Genomic DNA, 23,740 nt, shown 5'->3' with positions numbered 1-23,740 from the left:
TGCCTTGACCGTTTCCGCCCAGGTGAACTAGTGGGGCTGAGGCCCAGCCCAGCAAAGTAGGCCTCCTTCTCCGAATCTGGGGCAGGGGAGCCAAGGGGAGTGACATCGGAGGGACTGGGGAGTGAGTCATGTGGACGAGGACTGTGGCTGCGTGCCTGCCTGTGTGCCCCAGACCCAGTGGGTGTGCCTGCTTCCCCTGAGTGTGCGTGTCAGGAGGTGTGCGCTTGCCCTTATGTGGTGGTGTGCTGCTACTGTCTGGTGGGGTGCGTGTGTGTGGATGTCTTGGTGTGCCTGGGACAGGCATGGTTGTGGGACTTGTGGATGGGGCAGGGGTAGGGGGGGATGCAGCGCTGCAGGTGATTTGCTATTGCCGTCAGTGTTGAGTCCATGGACCTCAGCAACCTCCGTTGGTCAGACATCGCTGATGACATGCCCTCCATGTACGACACCATCTGTGTCAGCAGTCTGGTGTGGCCATGGAGGACAGTCAGGATCGATGTCTGCCCAACTTGCAACTGCCGCTGAATGTCCACAGACTCGGCAGCGAGGGCAGTAGGGGGGACAGGGGTAGGGGGTGCGGTGCCTGGCACGAAGGAGACATGTGGTCGCCTAGCACGGACAGAAGGGACCCGAGCAAGTGGGAGGGCGGTGATGGGAATGGAGGGGGCGGTGACGGATGGAGTGCTGCTTTCAGCTGTGGGAGCAGACTCCGCCCCCTCTGGGAGCTCAGCCTCGGACCCGTCTGCCTCGTAGTCTGTGTTGGTACTGGGCAGGTCCTCCGCCTCACTCCCCTCGCCCTCCGTGCCACTGGATTCCACCGACTCCTCAGCAGTGGTGGCCCCACTGCTCGATCCCTCCTCGACATCCGTGCCGGTGTCTCCCTCGGTGTCATCAGATGATGCTGTGGGCAAGGTGAAGAGACAGGAAAAAATCAGTCACCTGTATACATCTGACACATGAGTCCAAACAAAATAGGCAACACTGCATATCAGGAAAGCCATCATGAGTAACATCTAGGATACTCCCCACATATGTAAGCCCTGCACTCCCCAGTTGGTTGACCCACCATGCCACTTGGATAAAAATAAAATTAGGACACAACAGCAAATAACTTGAAATCACAAGATCATGAGAAGCTAGTGTCTGGGATCAGTTGAGCACAGCAAGACTATGCCACCTCTTGTTCACTGTGAAACAAACAGTATTGTCGCAACCAAGGCCAAATACCACATGCCAATGCAGAAGGTGTCCCCACACTCAGAGACCTGTGAGTACTTTTGACACCCCAAAGCAATACATTGTGACTCCTGGAGATTCACAACCCTTTACATAATGGACATGTCTAGCATGTGTGAATGTGGCACTCTGTGAACACAACACACATGTGTCTGTATAGCAGAAGTCACACAAGGAGGTGCACACCAAACTACATGTACACAGTCATTGTCTGAGCTGCCAGACTCATTCAAATCAGCCACTGTTAGGCAGAAATGGCATATCAGTAAGTACATATACATGGCACCAGGGTGGTCTGGGTGACTTGACACTCGTAAGTTGGTATCAGCAACAACCAAGGACTAACCCTATTGCTAGCACACTGTGGGAAGATGTATATGTATGAACTCCAAACAAGTTTTGTTCAAACTGTGCCTTACTTTAAAATGTGCCAGCGTGTCCCTGGAAAGTGTGAAGGTGGTGTCTTGTGCACTTCCTTGGGATACATCTGGCATGCAGGCACATCATTGTCCTTCACAACAAAACAACAAGGTCACACATATGAAACATTGAGACATGTTGACAGGTGTAGTGAGTGCCAATGGACATTTTCGCTGAGTAACAACTTGAATCATGTCATTTGTCACATGGCTATCTGTCACCTGATCACACACTTGGCTGTGACCTACTGACTGTCATCTGGAGTGTCATACATGTCCACACCCAGGACAATGCATAAGCTAATGGGCCTGCAATTGTTTAGCAAAAAAGCCTAGCTGTACTGTGGGTTCCCCCTCATGGCAAGCCAGAATGTACCCAAAGATGTCAGCACACAAAGTCACAACTGTGTAGCATCTGAACCACACACAGGTGGCAACAATTTACAACCAGGATACATGATTGTAAAAAACTGACACTGGCAATGACGCACGAACATTAAGCACTGGCCAACATCACGGGGGCACTGCACGATGACTGTCTGTACTACGACTCATCACACACAAGTCAGAACTGGCAATGAAACATCAGGCTTGAACATGTACGCCCCTCCCGCACACACCCACCCATACCTGAGTCAATGTGACTGATACCGATCAAGAAGTGACACCTCTTATTCAGGGTTACAATAACTGTGCTTGAAAACTAGCTTCATTAACACGACATCACCTTGTAGGGCTGGCAAAACATATTGGTCAGAAACAAACATCAACAGATTGTTGTGAATAGCCACACAGGCACTGCCCAGTGTGAGTATGCACAAGCAAACTGGTGTATCCCTGTCCAGTGGACAAATGTATCACACATGTGAAAAATACTACCTAGGCCAGGGAACAATGCCACAGAGGCAGAGCCATGATGTACCCACAGTGAATGTGCACAGTGTTGGATGACACACATGAGTAGGAGGGCAGGCTGTGTCAGGGGACTGTAGTGTGCACACTGCTCCATGGTCCTGGAATGAGCTGACTGTCACAGAAGCAACCGTCCCGGCACTAAGCATATGTCCCACTCATGCACATCATGTCTGAGGCCACAACATTGGTAATGCATGCTGCAAGTCTGTTCATTTGAACCCTCACACTCCTATGTTGAGACTCAGCATCAGTGCCAACAATTAAGCATCTTAAAATGACCGAACAGGACAGGGCACAGGCAGACCACCCCCACACATGATGCTAAAAGCAGTGTGCACCTTGATAAACTGGCAGCCTAGATGACCATGTGCAATAGTGATGGCACACAGACCAGGTAACACATGTCAAGGAGGGGAAGGGAGGAAGAACAGCACAGGTTGACTTTGGGGAACTGGATATGCACTGCACACATATAGCCTGGCAGTGTATCCAGGCGACTGAGCAGATCCAAAAGCTGGCGACACACAACAAACACACATGTACCTACCTCCTTCCTGCTGCTGTAACTCCTGTATCCGCCTATCCAGGTCAGGGAAGACCACCACCGGGACACGCCGCATCTGGTGGGTCAGGCGCCGGCGCCCGCCATGCTTGCGAGGAGGTGAGTCCTTTAGCATGACCCGGGTGATCCTCCGGGTCCAGCACCGGATGTCCTGCCATCTCTTCCTCACTTGTGGCAGGCGCCGCCTGCGACCCTCCACCGATTGCACGGCCTTGACGGCATCCTTCCAGATCTTCCCCTTGTGGTAGGGGGATACCTGTGTGTATGACAAAGTGGGACAACATCACTACACCTGCACCATGTCACAGAGACACACATTTGAACATCTTTGATCTGTTGAACAGGGCATAGTATGCTGGCAAGTAATTGCACCTTAGTCATAGGGACTTTTTCCACTGTGGGCGCACCAATGCACAACATGGCATAGTAAGTGCACAGGTGGCATGAGGGGTGCAAAACAATCCCTGATCATGGCACACACTGTGCATCCCAAGCAACACAAGGCTGATGGACAGCACCGAAAATCAGTCACATGCCCAAGGCCACTGACAAAACCTCAGCAGAGTACACAGACACACACTGGCACACATCAATCACCTGCCATTGCCAACTGTGGATGCACACCTCACTCTGCACACTTGCCAGGGGGGTGGGTCACAGGTGTGGGGCTAGCTCAGCAAGTCAGACACACAGCACGGCTTACTTCACACATCAGATGGATTGAGCAGTTGCCTCCTCCATGCAGCTGTGGTGCAACACTCCACATGGACACTCACCCACATGACAAGAAACATTCACACACATCAATGTCCAGGGGGCGTACACATCATTTGGACACTCTCACCACAGCTCCACTCAACTCTTACACACATCTGTGGGTGCTGTCACCTGTCACACCGGGGTGACCACTGAATCACCGCAGGACAATAGAACAAGAATGCCCAAGAGGATTAGGCTGGCGGAATGTGCCATGCACTATGCAGTGAATGTCACAGTAAGCACAATGCAAGTGAGGAGTGCACACATGAACTACATCAAGCCCTGCATGAGAGACATAAGCCCCCCCCCTCCCTGGGACCCACTCCAACCAACATTGCATGTCTGTCACACCTGGCCACAATGCCAGAAGTGACAGACACAAGAAAGGTGCACAGGCAAAGGTAGTGGAGTCAGCACTCACCTGCTCCCCTAGTCGACCATACAGCATGGGGTACTGTGGGAGGATCACATCCAGCAGGGCCTGGTTCTCCTCCTGGGTGAAAGGCTGGGCACTCTCCACAGTCCTTGACATGGTGCCAGAGGGAGACAATACAGCAGCAGTGATATCGACTGACATGTTGTGCAGGCAAGTGCCCTCTCATGGGTTCTGGCTGCCTTATATCTGCCTTGCTGGCCTATTTCATTTACAGGAGGACAGAGTGATTGGTCAGACTCATTTGCATCCTACGTTTCCTCCAATCCCTTTAAACAGACACCAGTGACAGCCTTTGCATCTTTCGATTTTGCAGCATGATGTCAAGTCAACAACCACATTGCAACATTGTTAAATGTGGCCAACTGATTTTTCCAGACCACATGATGTTCAATTTTGAATGTGAAACTCGGTATCCATGACAACCTGCATGCATTTAGGCCCTAATACTTGTCCCTCATGTGTCCCCATTGTAATTCTTAACTCCCCACACAGGTACGGCGCGTTTCACACGTACCCCTAGGACACCATCACTACAGTGATACGGGCCGTACTCACGCGTGTACTGGCCGTACACGCGTGAGTACGGCCCGTATCACTATAGTTGGGGGTACCGTAGGTCCTAGTGATAGGCACGTACTCACGCGTGTACGGGCCGTACACGCGTGAGTACAGCCCGTATCACTATAGTTGGGGGTACCGTAGGTCCTAGTGATACAGGCCGTACTCACGCGTGTACGGCCCGTACACGCGTGAGTACGGCCCGTATCACTATAGTTGGGGGTACCGTAGGTCCTAGTGTAGGTCCTAGTGATAGGCACGTACTCACGCATGTACGGCCCGTACACGCGTGAGTACGGCCCGTATCACTATAGTTGGGGGTACCATAGGTCCTAGTGATACGGGCCGTACTCACGCGTGTACGGCCTGTACACGCGTGAGTACGGCCCGTATCACTATAGTTGGGGGTACCGTAGGTCCTAGTGATACGGGCCGTACTCACGCGTGTACGGCCCGTACACACGTGAGTACGGCCCGTATCACTATAGTTGGGGTTACCGTAGGTCCTAGTGATAGGCACGTACTCACACGTATACGGCCTGTACACGCGTGAGTACGGGCCCTACACACGCCCACAGAGCGTGTGGACTGCCTTTCACAGCTTACACTAGTGATAGGAGGCGCACACATAAGGAATGGAGGCGTCAGACTCGCACAAGGCTGTACATCAAGTCATTGTCAGTGCAGTCCTTCATGTGCAGGGCCTAGGTGTGTCAGGAAGTGATGTGGCACATGTCTCCTCATGTTGTGGCACAATAGATGTGTGATGAGCTGTTTACACATGTCATGTGTGATGGGGCACTACGTGGCACACTTCCCATTCACACTTTGCACATGTGTGCATGTAGGACACACGTGTCAAGCACTGCATCACTGGTATGGCACAGTCAGCAACACCCGCAACTGTCCCCTGATGCCAGGTACATGGATAATTACACCTGACATGTGACTCCCAGCGTGCCACGATGTGACTATGTCAAGTGTGTGTCATGTGTTCCCATGAGCTTTCCGTTGGTGTTCCGTCAAATCCATCTGCTGTTGCAGCATCCAACATGTGTCTGTGTGCAAATGTGCATGACACACATATACGCACACCATGCCACATGTGGACTCACACGTTACATGTGTCATGATGGTTCAAAGCTGACTCCCTGACATGAGGCAATATCTGCATTCTCTCAATGTCTGTGTCATCAGTTTTTGACATGTACCCCTTCATGGTAATGTGTGTTATCTGTCCTTTTCAAGATTAAATGTGACCTGTGCGTCTAGACTCCCGGCAGCTGTCTGTATGAGATGACATCCTTCAAATGCTGATATGTGGATGTCTGTCACTCCTGTAATGCGTCTGGCTTTTCACTTACACTGGCCCACAGCTAGTTTCATGGCATGTCGTGTTGACCTTGAGCACCCACGTGTGTAGCTGACTCTTGGTAGGAATATCAACTGGCTGCCATATGTGGCCTGGATGCATTGCACAGAACAGACTCTGTATGTAGCATATGTGTTTAGCTGTTGAACATGTGCTCTGTTCATTGACATTGGTGTAGTGATGTACTCAATCTTCGTTATTCCTTCCAAATTTCTGCAGGGCACCGCCTCTCCCCCGACCAATGCCAGACTTGGCTGCCATGAGGGAACGTGACTGTATACGCCGCTGCCGCTTCTCCCAACCGTTGATTGACAACTTGACCGCAAGGCTGGCACCACACCTCCAACCGCTACACAGGTATCCTACTGCACTGACACCCAAGATGAAGGTGATGGCAGCCCTACATTTCTTTGCCACGGGTACGTTTCAATTGACCATAGCTGATGTAGGTGGCATGTCCCAGACCATGTTCAGCCATGTCCTGCATGATGTGTTAGAGGCCATGTTGTTACACCTGGATGAATTTATACATTTTCCAACTCGTGAGCAGTTGGTAGGTGTCAAGGGTGAGTTCTATGCCCTGGGAGGGATGCCCCATGTCATTGGGGCCATTGATGGGACACATGTGGCTTTGGTACCACCACAGGCACAGGAGGTAGCCTTTCGTAACCGCAAACATTACCACTCCATCAATGCCCTTGTGGTATGTCTTGCTAACATGCTGATATCCCATGTCTGTGCCCGTTTTCCAGGATCAGCACACGATGCCTACATCATGAGGTGTAGCAGGGTGCCTGAAATGATGCTGCAGCTGCGCAACGAACGTGCATGTCTTGTTGGTGGGTATACTCTGTTAGTCCAGTGTTTTGCAGTATCTCAATACCTTACTGCTTCTCCTGACCCACTTCTGCTTATGATGTTTCCATGTAGGGGACTCTGGCTATCCCAACATGCCATGGCTGATGACGCCTCTCCGCAACCCCAGAACTGCCGCAGAACACTGGTACAACGACACCCATGGGCAGACGAGGCGCGTTATTGAGAGGACGTTTGGCCTCCTGAAGAGCAGATTCCGGTGCCTCCACAAGACCGGCGGTGCCCTCCCATATGCCCCGGTGAAGGTCTGCAAAATCTTCCTTGTGTGTGCATGCTGCACAACATGGCAGTGGAGAAGGCCGTGCCACTCATCCTGGATCCCGATGAGCAAGATCATCCACCCGTGGAGGATGAAGGGCTTGGGCACGGGGCAAGTGAGGATGAGGAGGAGGATGAGGATGAGGACATCCGGAGTCAGCTTATCCGCAACTTCTTCTCATGATGGTGAGTCCCTGTGTCTGAGTGTGCACGCTTAGAGCCTTGTGTGGCATGTGTTGCAATGTGTGTGTCGAGCTGACTGTGTGCTGAGTGACTTGGAGGTGTGTTCTGATGTGTCATTCAAGTGATGATGTCACTCCACACATTTTTGCGGGAACACAAAATTCATTAATAGCATGGTGACGACATCATTCCTGTAGAGTACATGTACATGTCTGCGGATTAGTAGCTCTTCGCTGACTTGTTGTGTGTCTGTCCTCCCCAGGTTCCTGCGGCTGTCGTCTGCTCATGTCATCATTGCCGTCCTGCTATTCCTCATGAGTATTGCAACGTGTGCTGGATCAGAGTCACATGCACAGACATGGTGAACAGTCATTTGGGGTAAGGAGTGCAGCAAGGCGTTTTGTGGGTGGTACGTGTTTGTGATTTGTGGGGACTGCTCCTGTGCATGTTGTGTTACCATGCATACATGTCGACTCACCATGGGGCACATGACGTGTTGCATGGCTCCCATGAATTGATAGTCACCCTTCCTGACAGTCATCTGTCATGGATTGTGGATTCTGATGAAGGCATCAATGTGTGTATAACGTCCCTCAGGAACATACGGGATGCTAATGGTGGACATGGTGTGGGACATCCCCATGACAGCCTCAATGGGGAATTGCAGACTCTCCGTGTGCAGCAAGGGGTGTTAGGCTCAACCCCTTCACTTGTGTGCCAGCTCAGTAGGATTTACCACATCTGTGTGTTGAAGGGGGTGTCCAGTGTAGGTCACACTTGTTCAGCCAAATGACCTGTGAGTCTGTTCCAATGGTTGCATTTCCATTAGTGTGAGGCTGAGTAATAAAGGTGTTCGTCACACTCCAAGGTGCCTCATCTCTGTCAATGCAGGTCTCTTGCCACTTAGCATGCGGCATATCTGGCATACTTGTTGTAGATAATGCATAGGAGTCCATGTGTAGTTTAGCGACATGCATGCAGTTGCTCATGGATTAGGCTCTCGATTGGGCATGTAGTACATGGTCGTGTATGTTTTTTTGATAGGTCGACCACACAATGGGCCATCAACAGCTGCTGAGGATGTGTCTCCTGTGCGCAGGTCGGCCTTCAGTTTCCTGATCCGGTGTAATGGCTCTTTGGTGATTGTGCATGCATTGTCGCTGGGTGTGCCATGTGACACTGGACACTCCTTACTTTACACACGCGCCTGTTGCAGTTGTCCTTCTGACATCCTAGTCTTTGTGTGCAAAATGTGGCATATTGCAGGGAGATGGCGCCTGCTGCTGCGGGCCCTGCACAAGCACCCAGTGGCCACACACACAAGATGGTGTGCATCATGTTTGGCTCGCTCACATATGCCATGCTAGTCCACAGCATCTGTACCTCTTGCTGCAACGCCCTCTGCATTATGCACTTGATCCACAGATAGAGCTAATCCAAGTAAAGACAGACCATCCCCCAGGTCCATGGCAACATCCGTGTCAAATACTGCCCTGCCCTCTACGGAGCAAGTACATCCAAACTCCCAGGAAACTGGTCCACTTCCAGGGGGCATCTGCACACCTCAGCTTCAACACCCTGCGCCCCAGCCACCTCACCATCCAGCATAGATAGCTGCAATGGATCACTGTCTGCTGCAGGATGACCTCCACACTCTCCACCCACACTCAGGAGGCAGTCCACAAACCCGACCCCACACCAACCTTGTACATCTGTCATCCTAGATCCCGTTGGGCCATCTCCGTGCATCCAACCTTGCCCTGGCCACCGTTCTTCACATCCACCGTACTCCAGCATACAGGACATTGTTCTCCCACCTGGCCACACATACCTGGGACTCCCTCCCCGGGTACCTCCACATGAGCCATGACCTCTACGCCTTGATGATAATCTCCCAAATAGGTCTCTACGCACAGTTTAGCAAGCACCCCCTCAGCAGCCAGAGGCCATCACAGGTGAATGTTGTGCTCCATGCCTACATTGTATGATACCTTGTGACCCATGTGTGTCCTGTACCAGACTCTGATCTCAGGGTATGGATGGCTGGAGTTAGTTCAACACTCAGGCATAGTTAGACATTTCCACACACATATGTCGTTGAATAATGCAAAATGACAGGAAGGTCTCATGTCCAAAGAGATATATTTATTTGCGGTGGGGTAAGTGGTTTGGTAGATGCAATTAGGTGCTCTACCGGGGGAATAGAATCCAAAGTTCACAGGGGGAGATTGCATCCTTGTCCAGACCACAGTGTTGGTCATCATTGGTCAGACTGTGACCAGCAAGTCCATGTGGCAGAGAATGTCATTGGGTGAGGTGCTGCTGTTGCGCCAGAGGGCCAGGTGCCAGGCCAGGTGACCTGGGAGATGTGGATGGTCCGCTGACTCTCACGGTCTTTTACGTGGACGACCCACCTTCCTCCAGGGACCCTCAGATGCAGGCCGTGACGATGTTAGGGACGCTCCGTAAGACGAATCCTCCTCCTCCTCGTCCCTCCCTGTGTCTGGTGCTGGTCTACGCCTGGTGGTACAGGGAGGGTTTGCCAGGCTTTGGGCGATCTGACGGAGTGATTGGCTCACGTCCCTGTGCACCGCCAGGAGCTCAGCCAGTCTTGCCTCATCAGTCCTTGGTGTTGTTGATGACTGGCATGATGCTCGACCTGCAGGTTCTTAATCTCATTGAGGGTCCCCTGCATCCCGGAAAGTCTGGACACGACCTGGTCGATGCCTCTGCTGTCACGCCGGTATGAGTCCAGGATGTTGCGTATGTGTGACATACTGGTGTCCTGAGCGGGCTGGTCAGGTTCGCGCCTCCGCCTGCCTCCACTCCCACCACCCCTGCCCACTTGAGCCTGGCCTGCCCTTGTGGGCACATCGGGTCTACGGGACCCCTGAGGGTTGGCATTTGCAGGGTTGCCTGCCTCCTCCTGGGTGCCCGGAGAACCTTGTCCCTCCTGGTCAGACTGGCTCTGTTGTTCAGTGCGAGCAGGGCTCCTGGGTGTGTCCTGGGATGTGGCAGGAATGGGGGTGGTGGTTGGCACAGATGTACCTGACGCAGGTGCTGCAGGTGCTTGGGCACCAGAGGGGCCAGGTTGGTCGGGGTCATCCACGGAGTGGTGAGAGTCGTCGCTGCCGGTGGGATCGTCTTCACGCGGAGCCTGGGACAGTGATTCTTCCCCCCCAGTGTTGGGGGGAGATCGACGACGTTGCCCTGTGTGTGAGAGAGAGACAATGTCAATGGTGTTTCCTGCCACATCTATGTTTCATACATATTCAAGTTGACACAGTTCCTCCAGGTAGTTGGTTGTCCCTAGCATTCCTCTCAATGTCCACTTGAGTATGGGTATGTTGCGGGGGACATATTGGGATGTTCTCCTGAGTGTTTGACCTGTAGATTGGTGGCTCTGATGCTTATTTGGCTCTGGATTGGTGTAGTTGTGTCACATGTCCATTGTGGGAGTGTGTAAATCCGTTGCCTGCCCCGGGGGTGTGTGCTTGTGTTAGGGGGTGTGACCGGGCGTGCTGTTGTGTGTAGTGTGAGTTGTCATTGGGTCTCCCAGGTGATGTGTCTGTCCCCTCATGGTGCATGCTGGCATGACAGTGAGTGTGAGTTTCTTTGCTAGATACCTGTGCTTGTGGAGTTGGAGTTTGAGTGTACAGTGGTCCCAGGAGGGCCTTGTGCTGCATACAGCAGGGCCCAGTGTCAGCTACCTTGTCAGTAGTTTGCCAGTCCCTGTGCATTGTGCATGGGTATGTACATATGCCATATGGGCTGAGGGCATTGTTGTCTGCGTCTCATTTCCATAATGTGTTGTGTGGGGCCCACCCTCCCAGCCTCCCAGACATCCAGTCTTGTGTTTGTGGTTGTTGTAGCCTTGGACATGGCCTTGCCTTGATTTGTGAAGGGTGCATGGAGACGTTAGTGGCATGAGCGTGGTTTGTGAGTGTGGTTGTGTGCGGTGAGTGCTTGGGGGAAGTTGCGTGCATTTGGTGTATATGTTGTGTGGACCCCATTGCCCCCATGTTACGTAAGTTGTTTGTGTACTCACCAGGCTCTGCGACTCCTTCAACTCCGTGTACTCCCACCGGCGGTAGCAGGGCCATCACCTTCTCCTCCCAGGGATGGTAGTGTACTGGTCTGCGGGGCGGCCCACCTCCAGTGATGTTAGTCTGGGCATATTCTTCATTCATTTTCCTCTTGACCGCCCGGCGCAGATCGTACCACCTGGCTTGGCATCATGCCTGGTCCTTCGGACGGGCGCAACAGCATTCACCTTGTCGACAATCCTCTGCCACATGGCAGATTTTTCAGCTATGCTGGTCTGTCTGACCAATGTTCCAAACAGCTGTGCCTCGACTCCGTAGTGAACTTTGGATTCTTGTCTGTGGGCATGGTGTGGGTGTGGGTGTGGATGGTTGTGGGTGTGTGGGTGTGTATGTGAGTGTGTGTGTGTGTGTGTGTGAATGTGAAGAGGGGGATGTTTGTGGTGGAGGTTGTGTGAAGGTGTGTGAGTGAAGGTGTAGTGAAGGTATGAGTAATGTGGAGTTGTTTGTGTGTGGGGTCTGGCAACAGTAGGTCTGTTGCAAAGGCTCATGGGTTGTGTGTGTGGGCCCTTTTTATTGGTCCATTTTTGAGTGTGGCTGTGTTTGAATTTTGGTGGGTGTGTTATAAGAGGTGGTTGTGATTTGGGGCCTCTGTTTGCCTGTTTGGATGTGCCAGGTCAGTCATTGAGATGTATTTTGTCGTGTGGATGTGTTTGGTGGTGTTGTGCGAGTCGAATTGATCCTCCTTGTGCTGTTTTACAGTGTCCTGGTTCTGTATGAGTCTTTTTCACGTAGGTGTGATCCGTACATACGCGATGCTGGGTGTGGGCGCTGGGGTACGGTGTTGGAGTGTGGCGCGTACATGCGGTGGGGGTACGGTGCGTACACGGGCGGCCCTGGGGTACAGCGCATACATGCGGAGGTACTGCGCGTACAGGGGGGTGGGACGGCGCGTACATGGGGGGTGCGGTGCGTACATGCGGTGGGGGGGCATGGGGTACGGTGCGTACATGCGGAGCTGGGTTAGGTGCATACATGCGGTGGGGGGCAGGGGGTACGGTGCGTACATACGGTGGGGGGGCAGGGGGTTCAGTGCGTACATGCGGTGCTGGTGTACGGTCTGTACATGCGGTGCTGGGGTACGGTGCGTACATGCGGTGCTGGGGTATGGTGCATACATGCGGTGAGGGGCAGGGGGTACGGTGCGTACATGCGGTGGGCGGGCAGGGGGTTCGGTGCGTTCTTGCGGTGCTGGTGTATGGTCCATACATGCGGTGCTGGGGTACGGTGCGTACATGCGGTGCTGGGGTACAGTGCGTACATTCGGTGAGGGGCAGGGGGTACGGTGCGTACATGCGGTGGGGGAGGCAGGGGGTATGGTGCATACAGGCGGTGCTCGGGTACGGTGCGTACATGCGGTGAGGGGCAGGGGGTACGGTGCATACATGCAGAGGTACGGCGCGTACATGCGGGGGTGATGCGCGTACATGGGTGGATGGCACGTACAGTTGCGGGGCTGGGGTACAGTGCGGACAGGGTGGTGTACGGTGCTGACAGACTTGGGGGTGGGGGGGCTGTACGGCTCGTACACGGGCATAGGTTTACCCGTGTACATGTGTGCTACTGCATTAGCTCCGTACGGGCCTTTTTCCGTGCGATTGTGTATTCGGACGGACGGTCGGGATCGTACTTGCGCGCTTGGACTTGTGTTTTACGATTTGCACGTACAAATGTCCGGCTCACTCTCGTACACTTTTCCTGACGATATTCGGACGTAAAACATTTCCGGCGCACTCTCGTAGACTTTTCCCGATGCTATTCGTTGATATTTTTCACGTACGGATCATACTTGCCCATTTGTACGGTACTTGTACGACTCGTACGTAAAAAAATACGGATACGAGTCGTACGGTAATTTTTTTTACCGGATCGGAATCGGCACCTAAATGTTGTTTTCAGTTAAATAACCAATAGTATTTAACAACTAATTGTAAAGTAAGTAAAATTAATTTACTTCCCACCTTTTACCCCTATAAACACAAAACCCATGCACAAAGAAATTATACAATTACCCTAATTAATTATCAATTAAGTAATTATTATTATCAACTAATTATTAATGAATTAAAAAATATTTCTTCCCACCCTTTACCCCATTAAACCCCATAACCTGCACCTAAAATTAATTACACAGTTTCCATATTTAATTGTCGATTAATTAAATAATATTAATTAACAACTGTTTATTAATGAAAAATAAGTAACTTCCCACCTTTTACCTTTAAAAACCCAAAACCCACACCCCAAAAAATAATTAAACAATTAACAAAATTAATGATCAATTATTTATTATTAATGAACAACTAATTATTAGTTAATTAAAAATAAATTACTTCTCACCCTTTACCCCATAAACCCACAACCCACACCTAAAACAAATTACACAATTACCATAATTAATTGCCAATTAAATATTTAATATTAATAAAAAGCCAATTAATAATGAATTAAAAATAAATTACTTCCCACCTTATACCCCTATAAACCCCACAACCCACACATACAATTTACCAAAAAATTAAAAACACAATTAACATTATAAATCTCAATTAAATAAATATTCTAAAATAATAAATAATCATTAAATTATTATAACGAATTTATTTCGCTTTCTATTCCACTATGAAACACACAGCCCCCTACGGAACTAAAAAAACGCAACATTTAATTAAATAAAATTTATAAATAAATACTAAATACAAAATTGTAATAACATATTTTAAAAAACAGAAACAAACTTATACAAAACAAAAACATCCCATACATTCAAAATATATACTAAAATACATAACACTAATTAAAAATCTATATTTTAAGCAACTATATCTTTGTAAATGATATTAAAAATGATATTAATAACTTCTATATTTTTTAACGATATATCTTACCTTAAATTCGATATTTTTGACCATGATATTCTTGTTGGCGATATTTCTGTGACACAATATTTACAACTTGATATTAGTGTAAGTCGACATTTCCAACTCAATATTCTGTCTGAATACCCTCAAGAAACTCCTACTATGTTTTTCCACAATGGATGGCAGCATTAAATACAAATTAAACCTACAAAACTCGCTCTTTTTGTGGGCACACAAGTTACGATAAGCAATTTTGAAATCTACCATAGCTTCCCTTAGGCTGATGTTACTTGGATCGAGGTTCAGACTCCGGCAATACATATTCACCACTCTTCTACCTTCCTGACAGTCATCATCATAACAACTGTCCCCTTTCCATGTGGGCCCACAATATTTATGAGAGTCTCCCGTTGCTAGTTTGAAATGGGATAATAAGTGCTTTGTTAATCTGTAATACCAATCTATCATGTCCTTACTTGTTTCCAAATCTAGGGGTTCGAAATCAATTAAGGGGAGCGTTTGCAGGGCATCTTCAGCCATTGCAATCCGTATTCTTTTCTGATATTCCATCTCTGGGGCCATGGTAGGGTGTGCACATAACAAAGCTACATCTTTACATTCTTAAACTAAGAGCAAAATTGTCACTTGGCCCAAAATCGCAAACTCATTAACTTTTCACCCGAGGGAACTGATGAACTGGAACAAATACATAATCAATAGGCATGTTACTATTATGACATATAAAGGTTCTGGCCACTGGAATGTTATTGTTATATCAACCATTGACATCAATCAAATTCAGCTGGCAGGCCACTTCCTTGGCATCCACTTCCCTTGCACTCACTAAAAAGGTTCAACCAGGAATGTTTAAAAGTTTTGTTGACTCGTCAGATTCTTTCAAAGTTGATCTTTCATTAAAATCCCCTCCCATTACAAACATGTTGCAATAACAGTTTTTTTATACATCATTAACCAATTTTATTAAATTAATTTATTTTTTATTGAGATCCAAAACCACCACAAAAGCATCAAATCATGATACTCATACACCAGCAATTTAAATACATAAACAAATCATATTTAATCACAGAATTAATCCAATAAAAAGTCTAAATTAAGACTACACATTTCATAAATACACAGAAAAAATGTAAACAGAGCACTATCTTACAAAAGCAATCAACCTCTTTAACCTACCCCAATATTTCTTCAATAAACTGCCCCAACAGTTTATCAAATGTCCTGGTCCCCCCACAATGAAAAGCATACAACCACTCTTTATCTCCTAATTGCTTCATTTTCACCACCCATTCCCCTATTGCGGGGATAAACTGTATTCACCACCTTTGTAGCAATAAGGATCTAGCCACTGCCATTGCAACATACAATAATTGTTTTGAAAATTTGGGAGCTAATTGAGTGGCCGCTTAATTTACCAAAACTATCCACCATATACTAGGAGCTAATTTTATCTGCCAAGCCCTCTCCCGGTACTCAAATATTTTTTTACAAAAATCTTGACTAGGGACACAGAACTCAATTACAAGTGAGCAACTTATGACTGCCCCAGAATTACATCAAAAACAGTGACTTGACTGCCTGGGGTTAACCTGTGCTAAAAGTTGCGGGGTTCTATAGAGAAGCCACTTACTGTAAAATAACATTTTGCACCAATTTCTTCCTCTCTAGACTTTAAAATTCAATATATTATTTTCATTCCACATCTTTTTCATTATTTCCAGCCCTACATATTTTTCCCATTGATCGATTGCCTTTTGACATAGATCTGGGTCCTTCATGGAGACAAGCAATCTTTTCCATTCTCCAGGCCACTTATGGTCGGGAGCTTCCTTTAATGCTGTTACCACTTTTTGACTGCCCCAAATCTGCCCACTCTCTAAATTGTTAAATATACTGACCAAAATTCAAAAGGAGCAAAAAATCACCTTGAACTAATTCACAAATTTCCAGCAGGCTTTTCCACCTTTCTCCAGTCAAACAAATCAGCAATCTTCCTGAACCCAACTCTCTCCTATATTTGCACTATAACTGGATCCAACATAGCACCAGAATTCCCTAATAATTCTGACAAAGGTGCAACAGCATTAATATGGGGTATAGCACTACTCCTATAGAGATCCTTACGCTTCCTAAAAAAACACCTCAGGCTTTTGTAGTGAACGTTTTAGGTGACTTTCTTAATTTTAGCACATCACGGAAATCGTATTCATTAAGAATCAACTGAATAAAAATGTTCCTCAAAATATCACCTAATCTATTAGGATGGCGGGCGGACTTTAGTCCGCCTGCCACCCTAGCGGTGCTAGGACCGGCCGCCAGTGGTGCGGCGGTCCCGCACCGGCAATTAGGATGCCACCGCCACCGTGGGGGTGGCATCCTATATTCCCAGCATTGTGGCGGGCGGTGCTCACAGCACCGCCCACCACAATGCTGTGCCTGCACTGTGTGCATTTGCATGCACAACGTGCAATGGTACCCCCATGCCAATGCAGGGGGTACCATAGGTACCCCCATGTGCCCCCCCATCATCCAGGGGGCCCGCAACGGGTCCCCAACTCAGGAATCCGCATGCCTTTCTGTGGTGGTGTAAGGCTGCTTCCCGCAGGCATCCTAATATGGCTGGCGGTGTCTAGCAGACACCGCCACCATATGCAACCCTTTTCCGCCCGGTCGACCCGTCGGCAAAGCAGCGGACGGTCTTTCCGTCCGCCGCGGTCCCCTGCCATCATAATATGGGGGTGGGGAAATGGGAGGCGGGTGGGGTATGATGTAGGGCAGATCGCCACCACCATGCGGGCAGTGGCGATCCGCCCTACATCATAATAGACCCTATACTGTGCAAAATACGCAAAATGATAATCCTTCAAATTGGAAAGTGCCAAACCACCATTCACCAAATCTTCATATTAAGTGCCTGCTGCTAACCTGGCAATTTTATTTTGCCAAATGAAAGATGTAAACATACACTTCACTTTCTTAAAAAAAGATGCTGTTAAAACACATGAAGTGGCTGAAAAAGTGAATTAAACAGCGGAAGAATCGATATTTTAATCAAGGTAACCCTCACTAAAATGGTTTGAGGTAGCGAGTTCCACAGTGCAAACATAGCGTGTATTTTGAAAAGTAAAAGGGAAAATTTAGATCATATAAATCCTCAATCTTTGAAGAGTATCTAATTCCCAAATAGCTTTTCGACTGATCATTTGAACAAGAAACTATGGGGCCCATTACTATGGTCCGCCCGTCACCGACCGCCAGAGGTGCGGCGGTCCTGCTGTGCCCATTAGGATGCAACCACCACCCTGTCGGTTGTTTCCCGCATATTTAACATTGTGGCAGGCGGTGCTGGAAGCAGCACCCGCCACAATGTTAAAAATGCATGTTGTGCATTGGCATGCACAACGTGACAGGCACCGCAAGATGCCTTCCACCTTGTGTATGCCAATCAAGGGGGTGCCATAGGTACACCCCAAGTGCAGCCCCCACCCCCTGGGGGCCCGTAATGGGCCCCCAAAGCAATCTCTGCCACCCTGATGCCGCCATGGAAAGGCCTTTCTGAATGCCATGATAATATGGATGGCAGTGCCTGCAAGGAACCGCCACCATATTGTCTCCCTTTTCTGCCCGGTCGGCAATCCGACTGGCGAAAAAGCGGTGGACGGACTTTCTGTCCGCCGCGGTACCACCCGCCATGCTAATTTGGCGTGGGTAAATGGCAGTCGGGCGGAGAGTTATCGCAGACGAATCGCCAACGCCGGTTGGGAGGTGGCGATCCGCCCGCGATCATAATGACCCACTATATCTGGAAGCAGTCTATCCGAATTGCAGCCACATAGAATAATTTCGGTTTTCTTTCAGTTAATTTTATAGCCCCCCAGTTCCTCATATAACAAAAAAGTATCAAAAGCCTTTCTCAACCAAAACCTCCGTGACAAGAATTGCATTGTCTGAAAAAACGTTAGGGAATGCCCACTGTCCCTTCAAAACCAGGGCTTTTGAAAGTAAAAAAAAAATTAATACAAGAGGAACTATGGGATTATTCAGATAAACATGTATATTCTATTTGTGTTGGGAAAGCCTCTCTCCAAGGATCAATCAGTGCAAGGACTTTTTGATAATTCTGTAAAACCTTTGCAACTTAAGGCTTTAACTGCTGTTTCAATTTTAGTGAGGAATCTATTCTAGGGTTCTGCAAAAAATAAAATCCCCTCCCACAATAATCTCCCCTGGGACTAGCAATAGTGACTGAAAATGTTACTCATTGGGCCCAGCATTATCTCCCACTGTGGCATTCAGCCTCACAAACATGAGCCATCTAGAAAACACCAAACAATTCATCCAGCACCAATGACCATATTTATCACTAGCAAAATCCAACACTTCAGCGCCCAGTCACTTAGTCAAAAAAATTGCAGTACCTCAATGTGCAGCCTGGGAGGATGAAAGCCTCTATAACCAGACCAGCTTTTAAACATAGGAAACTGCAAAAGCTTTCCGGTCAGAATATGAGTTTCCTGCAGTAAAACCACCAAAGGGTTTTCAGCTATATCAGAGGCTTCTAATGCACACAATTTCTTCTAATTGTTAAGCCTGTTGGCATTAAAAGAAACTACTTTTATAGTACTCCTAAACATCACATCCATCTTCTTTTCCCAGGCAATAAACTTAATACATCAAAGAAAATGCAAAAAGTGCATAAAATGTCTGATTTGCTTAAAAGTGACAAGTGCGCTAAAGTGCAAACATGCAACCAATGCCAGCACTGGCCTGTATTTAAAGTGCATCCGTTTGCTAAAGTGCAACCTATATTGTCCATTACCCTGAACCACAATCTCTTATTCCGATTAAAGTGTGTATGTGCCTGATCTGACCAGATATTAGCCAAAGTTTACAGAGCATGCACTTTCTAAAGTGCATCCCCAGCTACCTAACACCCTCCAAGTAATCTCATGACTCATAGCTCAGTCAAAGTACACATGTGCCTAGCCTGACCACTCTTCCAACAACCCAGTCCCAGGTGTAATTAGTCCACATTTACCCAAAAATGGAGTCCTCTCATCAAAGGCACCCCCAATGTTTGAATTCCACATTTTATGCTGGTGTATATTCCTACAATTTTCCATTTTGGATCTCTTTTTATCAACTTTCTTGCACCCTCACTCTGTTCCCTACCACCACCTACCCCACAAACCCCACCGACCCCATGCCATAGTGGGTGGCCAGCCTTTCCACCCACGCCCTGCATGCAACCCACCCCTCCACCCTGAGAATATTGGCACAATTTCACAGTGCCAGGGCCTCCGGCCACTCCCCTCTGACTTCACCTCTCAAACAAAAATGCCCTAAATGCCACATTACAGTTAAGAAATTAAGACATTGACACTAGGAACTTAATGGCTTTCAACAAATTACCAAACACTTGAAAGGAGCCCTTGTATTGCATTTGAAGTTTAGAAAACAAAATTATTTAGGCTCGTTCCCCCTACTAACTGAAACTTTGGAATCAAAGTTCTAAATTCTTTCCAGCTCTGGGCTGATTTTATGGTCATGTCCAAAAATATTCGAAATTCAAAATTCTCCAACTTAAAGGCTTTCTCCTTTATTGCTTTGGCCAAAATCTTTTCTTTGACTCTGAACTTTCACTAGCATAGTGCAAGGATACTTGGCCTGAATAAAATTCTGCTTCCACAAATGATCTAAACCCATGGACATTCCATATCAAGAGATAACCCAGCAGCGGATGCCCTACCTCCAACCAATCAATATCCTCCACCCCTCCCCCATTTCTGTTTGGAAAGTACCAACCTTGCCCATCATCAAGAAGGTGAGAATCCACTCTCATGGGATAGACAGGTCTCACGTAACCATCAGAACTCCTAAAATTATCACAATCCAGAGAGTATGATGGCCTTCAGTTGCTCACTTTAGAGGTCTATCATTTTGGAACCCTTGACTCCTAATTTTATCACAATCCAGAGAGTGTGGTGGCTTTCAGTTGCTCACTTTAGTGGCCCTATTACTTTGGAACTCACAACTCCTAAGCCTATCATTATCCAGAGAATATGATGGCTTTCAGTCGCTTAATTTAGGGGCTCTATCATTTTGGATGTTTATTGATTCTTCTTTACTTTAGTTCACTTTCAGTATCATCCTTAGAAATTTGGTACCGATACCACATTGTAATGATGTTCCCAAAAAATTGCCTTTCAAGAACTGAGGTATTGACACTACCATCACTGAGGCACTCATCAGGGAATACATTCCTTTATTTCTCACTGCAATGGACTTTGAGAAAACTCTAGAGTCTCCCACTTCTCTTTTGGGTTTTAGTTATTTTTTTATGTGGTTGTTCTTAGTAAGGTGTTCTGGTTTTCACATATAAGCGGGGTCCATTGTGCTAGCAGAATTCAAATAGACAGACATTTTTTCATGATCACTCCGTGAATCCATTCTCAGTCCACTAATTCTAATGAGACAGAACACTTGCTATTGACATTCTTGAACTGTTCTCTTTGGACGGACTCATAAATTGTGTAGGAAAAAGTGAATACATTTATTCTTTTATGTAGACCATGGGGCAATTTTCCTTTGTATATTATTTTACAAAGAGTGCCACCATAAAAGTTTCTGATAATGCACTATTCATCAAAGATGACAGACAAGAGTGATTCTTGCCTTAATGTACTTTTCGACTTCTCATCAATCTTTGCGAAAGATGAAAATGAAATATTCATTAACATAATCTGAAAGCACAGTGACCAGACTCAAGCTTGTGTCCTTTCCTCTCTAATTATTTCCTAGTCTTTTAGAAGGGCACTTGCTTTCACATCTGCTACCTTGGTCCATTTCTTAACCTGAAAAGAACTCTGGGAATTATTTCGAGTATGGCAGATAAAGGACATCCCCAAAAAAGTGACAGGTACCCTATCGGCCATATTTGGAGTGTATTGATGTCTGTAGTACTCTTAATAGGATGGGGGCCACCCATCTGTATTCGCTGGAGGTCCCACTCTCACAAACTCTCAATAAGGCCACCTGTGTCTTTTGCTTCAATACTGAATTGTAGTTTCCATCATTTTAATTGTTCAAAGGCCTCCTCTCCAAATGCATTAATAGCCATTGCACCTCATTCATGAACACATTCATTTATCATTTCCCAAAATATTTCATCAGCATCTTCTATGACTCCATCCTTAAACTAACCCTCCTTATCCATCCATAAACATGCCTTCATTTTAGGGGAACACAACATATACATGCATGACAATCCAACACCATTAGTCAGGCATGGACAAAGCAGCAAATCTTTCCCTGTGAAAAGAATCTGGACCAGGTCTTGAGTCTCACACCAAAAAAGCAAACATCTGACTATCTGAGGGTCTTCTGGTAGGATGAAAGAACCAACAGATTCTTTATTAAAGGTAAGCTTACAACCCAATAGTGCCAAATGCCTAACTAAATACAGCTTCCTGTTGTCAATTAACGAAAGCTCAGAAAATTATACTTCAAAGTTCTTTGAGGACATCCAATGATTTCAGAGAAAGAATGTTTCTGATGTCATTGATCTTCCATCCCCCTTAAGATTGGTAAACTATACACTAGTCATAAGAAGGCACACACCAGTTATAATGATGAACCCCGATCAAAAGAGGGGCGGAGTGTTTCAAAGCTGTTGGTTAAATGAAAAAATGTATGCTCTCAAGCTAACATGCTGCCAGTCATCCCACCCTTCACAAACAAAAACAGCAACAAAAAACACAATTTCCTCCACACTTTTGTGGGTCTGTCAAACATTACAACAGCTTCAACTGACTTCTGCAATGGTCCTTTTTCATGTATTTGGATTTAGGATTGGATGAACATAACAAGCAACCCCCTTACATAGGATCACTAACATGGTCTAAAATGCATTTAGACGATTTCATGAAAGGCATCAAAAGAGTATATATATTTTATCATGATTTAATTGGAGGATTGAAGGATGAATGTCAAAAATGGAATTCAACAATATTTTAACTCAATTCTTCAATAAGTACAAGAAATCTTCAAATACATGAAGTAATTACTGTGAGCCTCATTCCAATGCATTGCTTGTTGCTCATTGTGCCACCACAATCTGGGACGATCCATAGTCAATGTCATCTCAGCCTGCCCCAAAAGGGATAACCCACCTAAAACTGCTAGATCACCCCATTCTACATGAAAACAAAAGCAACACCAGAAATGCATTGACCTTCTTGGGCTCAGCAGGAAGGTGAAGCTTCAGTCATTATGATTATCATTACTATATAGTGCAAAAGACTAAAATAGACAATTGAGGGCTATGTAGTACACAAACAGAGTTATTACGAAATACTGTCTTTAGTGCCATCCTAACAGGAAGGAACTGATGGCTCAGTCATAATTCCATAGGGAGAGAGTTGCATTGTATGCTGGCAATGCTTGGGGAGACTCTGCCTCCTTTTGTCTGCTCTGAGGTGAGATCAGAAGGCATTATTCAGCTGACCTCACTCACTGCTAAAATTCAATAAAATTAGCAAATTAATAAAGTATATACACATAAAAAAGCTAAAGTGAAAACATTTTAAAATGCACTGTAAATGTGAAGGAATTTGGAATTTGAGGCTTAACTTTAAGTTGGCATCTTTAGCTTGAATAGTGGGATGAGTGGCAAGTACAGCAAATAGAATGTAGAAAGGACAATTGGTGGTGTTAATTAAATTAATTAAAGCACCAGTATGAGAAGAGAAAAAGAGAGCATGTAATAGGAGCAAAAAAGACAAAGTGATATGCTAGAATCTAGGATATTGCTTGATCATTTAGAAATATAACCACATTCTGAAAAGCACCAACAATCCCATTATATAATTAAAATGTTGATTTGTATATATTTTTGTTCATGAATTAAATACAATTCTTCATATTTGTATATTTGTTTGCTGTATACTTGTTTCAATATTATATTTTGTGTAATGGTTTGAGGTTCAAATCATAGAAATTGCTTATGCGGGGGGTTCCTAGCTTCCAGCAGTTATTCAGTGGGGGTCTGCAGAAGTCAAAGGGTGAAGAACCACTGCACTAGAAAAATATTTTCACCCAAAAATGTGCATACCAAATGATAGGTAAACATTTTTTAGTAGCATTAACAAATGTGTTACAAGCTTGAAGTCATTGATGGCAA

At 46.8% G+C, this 23,740-nt stretch overlaps 1 protein-coding gene across 2 annotated transcripts in view; it reads right to left on the bottom strand.

Moving 5' to 3' along the window:
- Positions 1-23,740, bottom strand: part of TNFSF13B (TNF superfamily member 13b) — a 178,286-nt gene that overhangs the window by 46,237 nt on the left and 108,309 nt on the right. The gene's annotated exons all lie outside the window — the stretch shown is intronic.

This window comes from Triturus cristatus, chromosome 8 (genome assembly GCF_964204655.1).
Source record: "Triturus cristatus chromosome 8, aTriCri1.1, whole genome shotgun sequence".
Lineage (NCBI taxonomy): Eukaryota > Metazoa > Chordata > Amphibia > Caudata > Salamandridae > Triturus > Triturus cristatus.
Note: the sequence above shows the minus strand (reverse complement) of the source record. Positions and strands in the feature narration are given on the sequence as shown.